Here is a 15,508-nt window from a genome sequence, read left to right as displayed (position 1 = left end):
AGACAAATAATTGTCGAGATGAATCGTAAGCTTGGAACTTTGGCCAAGATTCATTCTTTGGCACAAAAGATGGATGCCATCAAGGAGAGAGTAGATGAATCAGCACGAATTGGGATAGATTAATGTCCATTATTGGGATTTTGAGAGGTTGAGGACCAACAAACTGTAAGACAGAGAGGAAATTATTTCTGTCTGGCCCCAAAACAATTTCTAATTGGAATCTGGCGGCCTTTAGCCTGCAAGGCTCCAACGAAAACTCCCCCCTCAGAAGATATGTGGAATGTGCCGTCGCTATGGCAACTCAACTCTGTCTCCTATCCTAGCCTGGGCGGGACTGCAGGAAGGCCGCTGAAACGTTCCAGGGTCACTGCAACCCTCCAACCCTCAATGCTCCTCCACCTATCCACAATGAGGTGACATGCACTGCTTCTATCGTGGCTGCAGGAACTGAAGTAGGGATAGTCCCAACCCACCACCCCACCTAGTGGACACTTATGTTGTGTTGTCTGAAGTCTGTTGCATATTTGTTTGAGGTGTTGTTTTGCAGAGCAAAGCTGCCCTCCTGGCGGAGGGTAACTCTGAAGTGTCTTTTTTCCCTCCACCTGAACCAATCCTCATGTAACCCTCTGATCTCTATTAAGGTAGCGCGACTCAGGGTTGCGAATGACCACAGTTACCAATTCTTGTCACGTGTCTTGCCCATGTAAGTCTGATCTCTGAATTGTGTGTACTGAAACTCTAATTTCCCTCTGGGATTAATAAAGTATCTTTGATTGATTGATTGATTGATTGAATATTCAAGCAATTGTAATTAAACAGCATTACTAGATAATGGAGTTTACTCATTGGATCGCTCATGGGACATTGTCATCGGCAACAAGGGTGCGGGGTTCACAGATACATGGAGAAGGAAGTGATGCCACCAACATCGATGGTGTTCTGAAGAAGGCTACAACGTTAGCTTGACAGCTCAGGTAAAAACAAATCTTTACTATGCTGTATTTAGAAAAGAACCAAAGGAATTGGACAGATTACACAGAACGAACGATCAAAAGATGTTTACAGACAGGATTTGTTTATGCATTTATCAGACAAACTCTGAGACATGTCAAAAGTGGTTTTGTGAAAGCACGGAACATATTCTCTACCTCATTTTGTGTGTTTGCAGGTGTCCCATTCCAGCTGGAATCTACAAAAGAGGCTGATTTTAAACCATGAGGACCTTTCACGGACGTGGCACATTTAACCTACAACGCTTTAGACTGATGATGGATGATTTGAACTAAACTGAGCTGCTGTCCTCACCTACTTGCTCCTAAGTTTGGTTTAAAGAACGTTGAGCAAAGTTGTATCCAGAATTAGAGATAGGCCTGAAGATTTAGTCCTAAGTTATATGAGTGTTTGACTAAATTATGAAACATTATTCCTTTACGTCATTATAACCTTTATTATTATTACCTTTATATTAGTATTGTTGCTTTAATCTTTTATTTTATAATTGATGTTTATCACCCTAAACTAAACGAAAAAGAACCGATACTGCAGCGGTGGACTGAGGGTGTGGCTCGTTAGCTCAGGTGTGAAAAGTCACTCTGGTTAGGGTTGGAGAGGAAACACACACACACACACACACACACACACACACACACACACACACACACACACACACACACACACAGTAAACCTGCATTTATTGAACTATACAAAATAAAAGCTTGCAGTTTGCTCAATGCTCTCAGAGAAAGTCACCAACAAAGTGGGTGAACACAAAAACAGATGTCCTCGTGGAAAAGGAGGAACAATGAGTGAGAAAAGCAACTGGAAGCGGCACCTGTTATGGAGCCGGAGGAGCAGGGTGGAGGGTTGGAGGAACAAAAGCAGAGCATTATGCTGCTCTCATAGAGCGCAGGGAAGCCTGTTTGCTTTAGAGGTGTTGGTCTGGCTGCCCCAGCGGCTATGCATTACGGGGACGCCCGCGGCTTTTGTTTCTGACACGAACACGGGGTGATGAGAGTGAGCAGTGGCCACTGATGCGTGACTGAACTCCTATTAGACTGGTAGAACTGGGCGAGTCTTTGGGAGACACCTTCGTGTCCCGTTCTGTGCCGCGTCAACACAAACAAAGATTAGGACGTCTGATGGAGCAGACCTAAACCGGTTCCTCAGCCTCACTTTTACACAAAAGAGTGATTTTAAATTATCCTTAATGGTTTCAATGTTGGAGCGGCTCTGGCTGGAGGAGCGGGTACAACCTGGAGACAAATTACTTCATTACACCAGAGAAACGAGGGAAAGAGAAAAAACACACATGTCAGTAAGAAACAAATCAAGGTTGGGCAATCCTGGTCCTCGAGGGCCGCTATCCAGTAGGTTTTAGTTGTTTCTCTGCTTAAACACACCTGGTTTGAATCTACTGGTGATTAACAGGCTGCTGCAGAGCCTGATGAGCTGCTGACCAATTGATTCATTCAGGAATCAGGTGTGTTGGAGCAGGTAAACAAATAAAACCTGCTGGATGGGGCCTTCAAGGACTGGGATTGCTCAGCCCTGGTCCAGGTGAACTGCTGGTTTGTGTAAAAACTGCTCCTCTGACCAGTGAAGCCTGAGCATTAAAGTTGTGCCACATTTCCAGATATAAATGACTCATTTAAGGGGAGATCTTATTAAGTATTAAAACATGATCTCTATTGCCATCAACCGCAGGGTGAGCTGCTGCGCCTGCAGGGTGTTTTGTTGACAGTCTTTAGGTAAATTAGAGCAAGACTTGACATGTCACATAAAACCACAGGCTATGAAATTCAGATCGGTCCGCATCTTTGTGTCAACCTGCAGGTTTAAAACCCATCAGTCAGACTTCAAATGGGAGAGCGCAGCATTTCCCACTCAGGTTCAGGTTGCTGACTGCTTTTGAAGCCCGTGCACGTGCATTCAGTCAGCTCTCCATTGTAACGAGGAAAAGCCACTGAATGCAAGAAGCCGAGCACAGAGAAAGTGGAATCAGCCTGTTCAAATAGAGATGGGTTGAAAAGTGTCATTCCCACATTGAGGTGTGCCTGCGAGCTTTGAAAGTGTAATGAGTCAGGGCAAGCTTTTGGGAATGTTGTCACAGAATTAAACACTCAGTGTGTCCTGTTTGATTTTAAGAGCTCCTGTTCTTTAATAGGCTTGTCTGTCAGCACCAACAGATTCCTCTAAGAGGTGAGAACAAAGAACTTTCCCATCGTTCCTCTGTTTGGGATTTTTCTCACTGTGCAGAATGACTGTGTGTGGTGAGAGTAGGTGTAAGGTAAGGGAGGTATGTGTGTGTGTCTGTGCGTGTGATTACGGGGGATGCAAAGTCCCACATCTGTCAGTAGGTTCTGTTGCAACTCTGAAAATACCAGATTCTGTAGAATGAGCAGCTTGTTTTTGATGATCAGGGTTCCAACACTCGCCATATTTACCCAGATCTAGACCACCAACAGCACAGCCCCCATCTCTCCACCCATTTCTCAACACTTCGCCCTGGATATCCTTAAGTCCCCAAGGCTAACTTAACTTTCTGACAGCTTATAATTCCTCACCTTGCACCTGCACTTTGTCAAAAGAAAGGCAGTTCATCATTTGAAGGAGAGAAAGGCAGAGCATTCAGCAGGAGATGAGTGAGAAGGTGCATGCTTGATCTGCAGACATATTTGCAGAAGGATTCCCAAATGTAGGGGTGATTAAGCTTTTCGAAGGGAGTTTCCCCACATCTGCCCACTATGAGTAAAAACTCCACCCTGTGATCATAAGTGCACTCCAAACATTGATTTCTTTTGGCTTTGTTAAACTCTAAAACAACCAGAGTGCTGACGTTTAGACTTGTTCCTTTCATTAGTTAAGAGTAGTTCTGGTTGAGCGGGAGGTGGAGGTGATAAACAACACAAAGATTGGGTCAACATCAACATGATGAGTCAACATCTCCATCATCTGGATGGACAGAAGGCACCACTGAGGTGGTCAAAACGCTCATTGGTGTCAAGGCTCCAGGGGTGGGTGAGATCCTCCCGGAGTTCCTAATGTTGGGTTGGCTGATGCAGCGCCGCACAACTGCGTGAACATCGGGGGTAGTTCCGCTGGATTGGCACACCAGGGTGGTAGTCCTCCTATTTAAAAAGGGGGACCGCAGGGTGTGTTCCAACTACAAGGGGATCAAACTCCTGAGCCTCCCTGGTAAGGTCAACTATGGGATTCTGGAGAGAAGGGTCCACCAGATAGTCGAACCTCAGATTCAGGAGGGGCAATGTGGTTTTCATCCTGGCTGTGGAACACAGGACCAGCTCTCTACCCTGGGGGGGGGGGGGGGGGGGGGGGGCTAGAGAGTATATGTGGGAGTTCATCCAACCAATCTACATGTGTTTTGTGGATTTGGAAAAGGCGTTCAACCACATCCCGCGTGAAGTATCTCAGGATTTTGTTCAGGAGTGAGGGAAAGATGGAGCGCGAGATTGATATGTGGCTTGGTGCTGCATCTGCGGTGATGCAAGCAGAAGGCGGAGCTCTCGATTTACTGGTTGATCTATGTCCCTACGGTCATGAGCTTTGGGTAAAGGCCGAAAGAATGAGAGCAAGCAGCCAAATTTAGATTTCTCCATAGGGTGGCTGGGCTCTCCCTTAGAGATAGGGTGAGATGCTCGATCATCCAGGAGGGGCTCGGTGTAGGCCCGCTGCTCCTCCACATCGAGAGGAGCCAGTTGAGATGACTCGGGCACCTGATTAGGATGCTTCCTGGACGCTTCCCTGGTGAGGCTTTCTGGGCACGTCCAACCGGGAGGAGATATAAAGAAAGACCCAGAACATGCAGGAGGTTCAATCAACACTAACAAGGGAGACAAGACACCAGAGACCCAGGAGGGTACCCGACACTGCCACCACGATTCGACTCCAGATAAGCACACATACAGTGGTGTGAAAAACTATTTGCCCCCTTCCTGATTTCTTATTCTTTTGTACGTTTGTCACACAAAATGTTTCTGATCATCAAACACATTTAACCATTAGTCAAAGATAACAAGTAAACACAAAAGGCAGTTTTGACATGATGGTTTTTATTATTTAGGGAGAGAACAAAATCCAAACCTACATTGCCCTGTGTGAACTGAAATGATGGCCGGAGGGAGGGATGGATTTCCAGCTCATTGGTTCTAATTTAACAGATTAGATTTTGATTGATTATTTTATTAAAGTTGAATTGTTGGGAAATTTGACACCAAAGTTTTTATTTCTGACCAAACAGAACTAACCTGATGGTTCGGTGGTCCCTTAGAAAGTCTCTGTATGATAATGATGACATTAGGATTAGTCATTGATTTGTTTCTGACATTTATTGTTCCTTCTTCCTCAAGAGTGGGTCAAACAAGGCTGATCACCTTAAACAGAAGTGAAAATGTTGGCTGTATTGATTGGAACACAAAGATCCATCACGGTTACTCAAAAATCAATGATTGAAGGAAGAAGTGTATTTTTATTCTTTCCTTTTTTTCAGACCTACGTGCTGAGGGAGTGACTGCACATGGACTCATGGACATGTGCAGTTATTTACAACTAGACAACATGTAGCATAAAACTTAGACCCAACACAAATACCTTAAGTAGTTTAATGGATCCGTTTCTTATCCGAGTGAGTGATCTGGTGCAAATGAAGCCGGGTTTCATAAAGGGCTAATTCCTTAATGCTCTCCCACCAGAGACCTCGCAGCAATATGCAGAATGAAAAAGGCAAACAGTTACCACAATAACACGTAGCATTAATCAGCTTGTAGGGTGAGCATGCGAAGATCAGCCCAAATAGCGGATGTCTATATCAAGATTAGCCAACCTATAAAACCACACAGGCAGATTAGGTGTCTAATTCCACTAACCCCTCCGAAATAAATCCGGGTTTATTATCCAAGGAGCTCCAAACCTATGACTCAAGCCAAGTTCTAACAGCTGCTCCAGGAGGCAGACTACTAAAGACCCTCCAGGACCAGATGATCTGCTCCTGCAATCCTGCTTAAAGAAATCAATTTCATTATCTATTCACCTAAAGCATCCCAACAGCCACTTCTCAGACCGCATCAGAACGCTCAGACTGGACCAAAACGTCTACAACGATGCTCTTTAATGTCTCCTCGCATCCCTCAGGTCCAGCAGCGGCACTTCCAGTTACGTAAAACACAGTCACCTGAGTGTTGTGTAGATCTTTGGCAGGAATCAGCTTAAGTTTAGTTTTAACTTATGTTTACCTTGGTTGTTGACCCTCGTGTGAACAAATAAATAGGAAAATACTTGTTCTGTTGTGTTTAACAGGTTTGAGTGGAAATCTGAAGGGTAATTAAAAACATTTGTTTTTATTATAACATAAATTATGATTCTGAAATGAAGCTTGAATTATTTTTGTTCTGTTAAAATATTAATCAGATTTCATTTGTGCTACAAATGAATCAGTCAGATGAAAATAATCACCTTTAATACTCAGTGAGGCAAAAAGATTGGCTTTTATTAAAGGTCACAGCTGCAGAGCTGCACGCCTCCAACCTCCTCTGAACAGAAGCAGAGACACACCGGAACCCTAGGAACCTGGATGGGTCAAGGATGAAGGGGAGCAACACCAACGCTGATCCAGGGGTTGGTGGAGGTGTTGTGTGTCTCGACTCACGTGGAGAGTGTTAGGTCACAGAACCAGATACTCCACCGCTTTACCCACAGCGGAGCTGCAGGGACCCAAAACACCTCCTTGTTTACAGAAAAACAAAGCAGTGTGGGGCGGACCTGAACCCCTCACCAACAGGGGGTCAGACCACAGACACAAACTAATTCAGAGGGATCCAGATGGCCTAAAGGTTGGAGCACCTGCTCATCAAGAACAGGTCATCTACATCTGAGGGGAAAACAACAAAAACACCAGAAATGAAGCAGAAAATATAGAAAATATTTGATTTACAAATCTTTGTAGATGTGCCGTTACGGGTGCATGTCTGATGCAGGGGCGTTAACGCCTTTCTTATATCACCACTCTGAAGACCGATGAGCGTTGTCAACAGGTTTACTGACATTCAAAAGGGTAAAACTAAAAACAAGACAAAAATACAGTTATGATATACAGATGTGCAGCATAATATGCATTTATATACCACACTGCTACTACACAGCATATGTCACAGGTCTAATTATGAGAACTTGTGCTATTGACGCTATCCAGACAACCTCCAAAATCACGGGTAACTAGCTTAACAAAAGGACTAGTTTGCAGCTAAATACAGCATTAGCGGGCAACATATAGCACAAAAACAAAGTTGTAACTTATACTTTAAGCACATACCCATGATAAAACCATAAACAAAAGATGTAGACAGTGTATTTTTTTTTCCAACAGGACACCATAAACTGTGTGCCGATATGTTTCCTTTCTTCTTGCTCACTTGCTTTGCTAGACTGAGCGGATTTCCTGTTCAATAGTTATTTCAAAAATAAAGCTGTTTCTAAATCAGAGAATCAGAGAAAGCTTTATTGCCAGCGCTCCAGCTAACCAGAGCATAGGAACTTGACTTCACAGAATCATGGATGTAATTTTGGGGGGGGGACAGGGGGGACATGTCCCCCCCACTTTTTCCAAAGTCAAGTTTTGACCCCTGCACTTTTTACCATCTAAAAACAATATTATGCTATATTAAATTGACACTGGTTGAGCTCTAGGACCAAGTGGAAAACAACCGTTTGTGTTGAAGCCTGTTTCCCTTTAGAGCATACTGTAAAGATACCCCCCCCCCGTGTCCCCCCCCCCCACTTCTAAAGTGAAAATTACGTCCTTGCACAGAACAGCCTGACCAAGGTTACACACACACATGTAGACAGAACAGATACAGGCAGACCACGAGAGCAGCCATAACAGCGCTCATTTCAATTAGATAAAAAGGGGATTACATGAGGAAAGTTGGGGGAGGAAAAAAAGGCACACCAGAGTTACTCCCGGCAGGGCGTAGCTCTACTATGCAAAAAAGTGCCTCAAACATATAAGCACGAACATCACAGTTCACAACATGAGACTCCGATAGGGAGGCGGGGGGGTGGGGTGGGGGGTTGGGGGCTGGGATCCTGTTTCCTCAGCGGAAGCAGCCCTGTGTGGCGCTCAGCCAACTTTATCCATAGGTGGGTGGGAGATCTTGGGAGGAGTGCAGAGCAACACTGAGTTCCTGCAGGTTGATGACCTAAAACCTGCTTCACTAGGCAGAAGTCCACAATCTTAAGGCGGGGGGGGGGGGGGGGGGGGGGGGGGGGATGTTTCGGGTTTTCACAGCATCTGTCTGCATTCCTTCCTTCGTGGGGGTTGTTGTTAGCAGCTCAATGCTGCCATGGTGTAAGATTTGGATATCAAGACTTTGTTTGGGTCAGGCAGAGATAATTTTCTCTGCCTTGAAGTCTGTATTGATCATTCAAGTCCTCCAGTGAAGCCAATTTAGGTATTAAACATCTCCACACCGACCAGTGACCCTCTCCGAGATGACATCCATTTTGCACACTAATACCGGTAACGCAGCAAGGACATTGTCCAGCTTACGATTCACCTTGAGTAACGTCCCAGTCTGTGAGGTCACCGCCCGGGCGGTGCTTTCCGTGGGTGCGGGTCGCCCTCCAATCGCTCCCGACTTCCCAAATTTCCAGAAAACCAGATATCCTCCCACTCCGATCGGAAGAAATCCAGTGATCATCAAGCCAAATATCCACACGTCTTCGACATCCTCAATGGACAACTGAGAGAGGCATACGATCCTCCAGACCTTCCAGGAATCGAGCGCATGTCCCGCTGCGTGTGTCCCTTGAGGGCAAGTGGGAGCCCCCTCCTCCGTTCTCATCGTAGAAAAGATCTTATCAATCGCGTTAAATGTCCAATTAATTGAATCCATTTCTAAAAAATAGGGATTTCCAGAAGAAATGCAGAGAAGCGCTCTGTAGGCAGACAGGACGAAGAGCCTTGGGAAAAAAGATAAGGGAGCGAAAGCAGAAGCATCTGTACTCTGCGAGTGCCGGAAGAAGAAAATAAATAAATAAATAAAAGTGCACCACTCGAAGAAACCACAGAGGGTGCTGTAAACACATAATGAATAACAACTGACTGAGAATGATATTTTAGTGATACAACATTTTACAACTTTTAGTGAAAACAGAACACTCCCGCCTGGCGTAAATAAACGTCACGATTAAATATTGGAGAAAACATGTTAAGAAGGCACCAAAGGTACAATCTCTGAGATAGGTCTGGTTAACACCTTTGTACCATCTGATTTGGCTACCTTAATTTCCACGGTACGTATTCTACCATCCATTTCTTGGCACTTGACTGTCTTTAAGTACCACAACACTTCCTGAGCTCACGTTAGGCTGGCTTGATTGCCATTTGCGGCGTGGCTGGAGAGTAGGAAGAAACTCTTTCCTCCATTTGTCCCAGAAGATGTTTGACAGGTGCTGAACCTGGCGCCACTGATGTTTGAAGAGGTCTGCTGCTGTGAATTTTTCAGACGGAGCCTGAAGGGGTGCTACCTTTTGAGTCAGGAGAACAGCTGGAGTCAAGATAAAGGGGTCACTCGGGTCTGACGAAACTGGGACAAGGGGTCTAGAGTTTATGATAGCAGCCACCTCTGCCATGAAGGTGACGAGAACCTCATGAGTGAGTTTACTGGTCTTAAGCTGAAAAAACATAGAGTCCAATATTCTCCGTGCCAAACCTATCATCTCTCCCACGATCCACCGAAATGGGAGGCATGAGGTGGGTTAAACGTCCATTTACATCCATGTTCTTTTAAGAAGGTGTGCACAGCTGTGTTGTCCAAGTTTGAAGAGATTTTCAGTTCTTTACACGCACTTACAAAATTGGTGCCTCGATCAGAGCGAACAGTTTTCACTGATCCCCTCACGGCCAGAAATCATCGGAATGCATTAATGAAGCTAGATGTATCAAGCGACTCTACCACTTCAATGTGAACTGCTCTGATACTCCAACAAGTGAATTGACAGCCCACCTTTTATTCTGATTGACGCTTCCTCTTGTTCGTCGTGAAGACACAAACCACGGACCAAACACATCTAAGCCCACATTCGTAAACGGGGGATCTGTAGTGAGACGGTCTGGAGGGAGGTTTGACATTTTTTGTGTGCTTAAAGGGGCACGAAGTCTTTTGCAGGTAACACAGTGATGGATGGTTGCGCTCACTTTTCTTTTACCGCCCACTATCCATCATCCTGCAGAGCGAACGGCTCCTTCTGTGAAAAGGCAACCCTGATGCTGGGTCTGCTCGTGATAATGCTTTATGACAAGCGCTGCAACATGGTGGTGGCCGGGAACTATGAGAGGGTTTTTCTCACCTTGGCTAATGTCTGAGTCTCTGATACGACCACCTACTCTAAGGAGTCCTTCTTTGTCCAGATAGGGGTCTAAGGTTTTATCACTTATTTTTACACTCAGTTAGGCTAGGCATTGGGATGTGGACTGAACCATCTAAAGCTGCCACTACATAACCTGTAGCTCTTCTACCCATTGTCTCTTTGGTACCTGCACATGTCTTAAGTGAGTGAGGACAACTAGGGCCACAGTCATTAAACAACTCGAAGAACTCAGGATGTACCTGTGATCTGTTACTTTGTTCATCATGGATGGCATAAAGCCTTACTGCTTGGTGTGGGCAGCCTGCTGGGTAGACATTAACGAGACAGATTTTAGAACATGATCTGCCTGCTTCATTCACACCACAAACCTGAGTGCATTTAGAAATGGTCTCCTCAGATTCAATGGTGTCAGGCTCCCTGCCATGCTCTGCTGCCGGTTCGGTTTCTTTTAGCCAGGGAGCTGGTCCTGGGTGCAAAGCCGTGCAGTGTCTCTCATCGCTGCACTCGGCACACTGTACTTTGGCTTTGCAGTTCTTTGCTATGTGTGAAGATGAGGCACAGCATCTGAAGCAAAAGTCGTTTTCTTTTAAGAACGTTTTCCTATCTAAAAGTGTTTTGATGCGAAATGCTCTGCACACTGAGAGAGGATGGGCTTTCTTGTGGATTGGACAAAGCTTTTCGCCATCTACAATTTTGTTCAGGGACCTCTGTGTGTCTGAACTAGAGTGAGAGACAACATCAGTTTTGTGTACAGAAATCTCTTTTTGTCTGTTTGCCCTCCGAGGTAATTTGTCTGGTCTGGGTGCATCAGGTGATGGTGTGAGATTAAAGCTGGGGTCGTTTCTAGCATCAGCTTCTTACGCAACAAAATCTACTAGAACACTAAATGGTGGGAAGGAGACACATTTGGTGCGTTTGTAGTTGGCGCCTACACACCCACCTTTCTTGCAGGTAGAAGGGGAGTTTTGAATAATTGGATTTACTCCTCTTGCTAAGAACGCAAGACCGGGGAGGTCTCCTCCAGCTTTAGCACTGCACTTCCATGAGCAGGTCACTGAATTTTCTCAGTTTTGCAAAGTCTTTGAATGAGATTTTTGGGAATGTATCAATTCTTTTAAATAGTGCATCCTCGATCACTTCAGCTGAGCCGTAACATTGTTCAAGTCTGTCCCATATCATGTTGAGGCCATTAACTGGGTTGTTGATGTGTATGGCCCTGAATTGTTCTGCATGTTCAGCCGATTCCTTGCCAAGCCATTTTAACATCAAGTCCATTTCTTCACTTGCCGTTAGATCGAACCCACTAATAGCATTTTTAAATGAGAGTTTCCAAGCTCTGAAGTTTTGGGGCTTGTCATTAAACTGGAGTAGCCCTGTTGCCACTATTTCACAACGAGCAAAGTATCTGATGAAGTCACTCGGATTTGATTCTCTAGGCTCTTTGTATAAAGGTCTAGCATCATGGAAGCTAGATGCTGACACCTGATTTGACCAATTGGTACTGTAATTTTTATCAGCATGAGAAGGGAAAATGACTGGAGAGTTTTGGCCACAGTCTGGATCATCTGGTAGACCAAATGGAATTTTTTGTGGGTCATTATCATTTTAGGGCTTGGTGGCTGATCACAGGTGAGCTCTGGTTTACTTTGTGTTACATTTTCCTTTTGCGATTGTTGAAGAGCATCATCATTTTCCTTTTTCACAAATGCAGATTGGCCAATGACTTATTGTTTAGTTCGTTCTGCTGTTACTGAGGGACAGATGTTGCTGCGTTTCTGTCTGTGTGGCAGCAGCTGCTTCTAATGACTGCTTCGGCAATGGTTGACGCTACATCTTTTTCATGCTGTAAATATTCGATGGATGCCTCAACTTTAGCTTTTGCTACTTCTATTTGTGCTTTTTCTACCTTCAAATACATTTCTTTAGCTGCGAAGCTGAGACGTGCTTTGGCTGCCTCAGCTTTTGCTCTGGCTTTGGCTGCTGCCGAACCCGTTGAGGAGGCACACGAAGCTTCGGACCGGGTCTTGAGGGATGACGCCTTGCTGGACATGTTGGAGTTGACTAGATGACGACTGCTGGCTCACCGTTGCATGCCGTGTTGCTCCGAGGCGTAGTAGTGGTCAGCTTCACTCTAGCGTGCGATGACTGCGTTATCTTTGTTCGTGCGGATGCCGCCGTTTTACTGTGCCGTTATGGGTGCATGTCTGATGCAGGGGCGTTAACACCTTTCTTATATCACCACTCTGAAGACCGATGAGCGTTGTCAACAGGTTTACTGACATTCAAAAGGGTAAAACTAAAAACAAGACAAAAAATACAGTTGTGATATGCATATGTGCAGGGGCGGATTTAGCAATTTGGGGCCCAAAGCAAACCCAGACATGGGGCCCCTTACACTAAATTTTCGACAATCTTACCTTTAACTGGATTTGCGAAACTCTCCCCTCTTCTGACATGAGTTATTTTCACTTTTTATTAGTCCTCCTCTTTTTTTCCTGTTTTTCTCTCCCTTTGAGTGCCTTCAATATTTGCTCTGCTTTCTTCTTCCTGTCAGCGCTCCTGTGCTTTAGCCTTAGTTATTTTTTTTTTCTATTTTCCATTTTGGTCTATGTTTTCCTCACTTGAAACATTTTCCATTGTCTTTCCTTTCTGCTTCCTTTTGATGTTTACAACGAAAAACGACGTCACTTTCAGAAGTGAAAATAAAAGCTTTTATGAAGAATGCTGCTTCTTTCTCTTATTGGAGCCACTAGGATAACTCCATTCATGCTTTATGTTTTGACTATCGCTTTGGGTTTGTTACGAACGCCCCTGCCTCTCTTATTATTATTATTTGTGGTCTTATGGCACTTGGCAAACAACAATTTGGTGCATTACTGCCACCAACTGGATTGGAATGGAATGACTACCAATCACTTCCAGTTTGTGCTTCGCCGTTGTCGGTACAAGATCTGCTCAGGTGCAAGATCGGCTCGGGGTCCGTCGACTGCCGATGACGTCAAAGTAGTTGACTGGCTGAACATGAACCTTACGGAATTACATAATCACGTTACGTTGTTAAAAACTCTAAACACAAAATACTTCAATAAACGGGACACACTTCTTTCCTGCAAATACAATTTCACAGGTGTTGCTAATACCTATGATCCTTCAAGGGATGTGCTCAAAGAGGAGTTCAACATTATGAATAAAATAGTGTTTTATTTTTCAAAAAAAATTATAAACACAAACTTATGTCTTAAGAAACATTATTTTAATAACGAAACTGCTAAATTCTTTCCAACAGTATAGATGTGTAGTGTATTTTGTCCGAGTGGGTTTGCCGTACTTTGACGTCATCTGCAGTCGAGCCGATCTTGCACCCGAGCAGATCCTGTACCGACACCGTCTTAATAACCCTCTTATCACCATAATTATAACAGGGCCGCCTGGTATTTTTTTAATCTTATGGCTGTAAAATTGTAATAAAAAGCGCAAAGTGTGTGTAACTCTCTCCTTTTTTCAGAACAACCTCAGCTTTTAGTGTATGGTTTGTATTTAGAATTTATTTCTATTAAAGCCTTTAAAAAATCAGCTTAAAAGTGAATAAAGCAAAAAACGGATTTGAATTTTTTACATTTATTACTGAACAGGAACTTCAAAATTACTGGGCAAACAATTTAAACTTTGAACTGTAATGCATCTATTCTTAAAAAAATGTGAACCTTGGTATCATTTTTAGCAGTTTTTAAGACCATTTATTTTTGTAAACTTTCAGACGTTTTTATTTGATGTGGTAGACCTTGAAGCAGTTTCTCTCCAGCTGCAGGCAGAGTCCTGCACACCTCACACTGCCATGGGGTGCTTCTCTTGCACACGTGCACTGCTTTACCAAAAACTTTTGTTTTAGCAAAAATAATTATTTATTGTAAAAAGATAAATAATGCTGGAATGAAGCTGAATCTTACAATTAACAAATAGTTGAGGGTTGTTCAAATAAAAAAATAAAATATAAAGAAGGAACAAACATTCATACCCTGGTTCACTGGAGATCTGTCCGTCTTCGTGGTCACTGTCTAAGGCTTCTGGGACACCTAATAGATCGTGTTGATTTTCTTTGAGGCATTTCCATAATTTCATACTGGCTTTTTATGCTAATTAGCTTCCCCGATCCGTTATCCGCTTTCACCGCAGCGCTGCGCTCCGTTTCAATCAAGCTGTACAGCAGGATTTCCCCTCGTAGCGATATTTTCCCTAACTTTGATTGCTTCATGCTATAGATCGTTGGAAAGCTGCTTTTGTGTACTTTTAGGAACCATTGGAATTATTTGAATCTGATCAGCCATTCAAAGGTTATAAAACGGAGCATTTTGGATGACAAACTCAGCACGTCTCTGAATCTGTGTTGTGATTTGTTGCGCTCACGACAGGGTATCCCGGTGGCTACCGTAATGTATTTTATATGCACGAAAAGCCCCATTTTTAATCTTTTCAGCACTTTTAGAATTTTAATTATATCGTGAACAGTTCAGGAATTATGGTAATGAGAAGTGCACATGTCCAATCCCGTCTGCGGCCACAGGTTCGTAATAAGAATATTGTGGCATTAACAGAGGGGTGCCGGCGGTCAGGGCTAGGGGGCCCCCCAACACAAGGGGGCCCCAGGCGGCCGCCTACCTATGCTTAATGGTAAAACCGCCTCTGCATATGTGCAGCATAATATGCATTTATATAACACACTGCTACTACACAGCATATGTCACAGGTCTAATTATGAGAACTTGTGCTATGGACGCTATCCAGACAACCTCCAAAATCACGGGTAACTAGCTTAACAAAAGGACTAGCTTGCAGCTAAATACAGCATTAGTGGGCAACATATAGCACAAAAACAAAGTTGTAACTTATACTTTAAGTACATACCGGCGATACAACCATAAACAGAAGATGTAGACCGTGTTTTTTTTCCCAACAGGACACCATCAACTGTGTGCCGATATGTTTCCTTTCTTCTTGCTCACTTGCGTTGCTAGACTGAGCTGACGTCCTGTTCAATAAAGTTATTTTAAAAATTAAGCCGTTTATAAAGTGCACCACTCGAAGAAACCACAGAGGGTGCTGTAAACACATAATGAATAACAGCTGA

Source organism: Nothobranchius furzeri, chromosome 13 (assembly GCF_043380555.1).
Source record: "Nothobranchius furzeri strain GRZ-AD chromosome 13, NfurGRZ-RIMD1, whole genome shotgun sequence".
Lineage (NCBI taxonomy): Eukaryota > Metazoa > Chordata > Actinopteri > Cyprinodontiformes > Nothobranchiidae > Nothobranchius > Nothobranchius furzeri.
The sequence above is the reverse complement of the archived record's forward strand: the minus strand, read 5'-3'. Positions refer to the sequence as shown.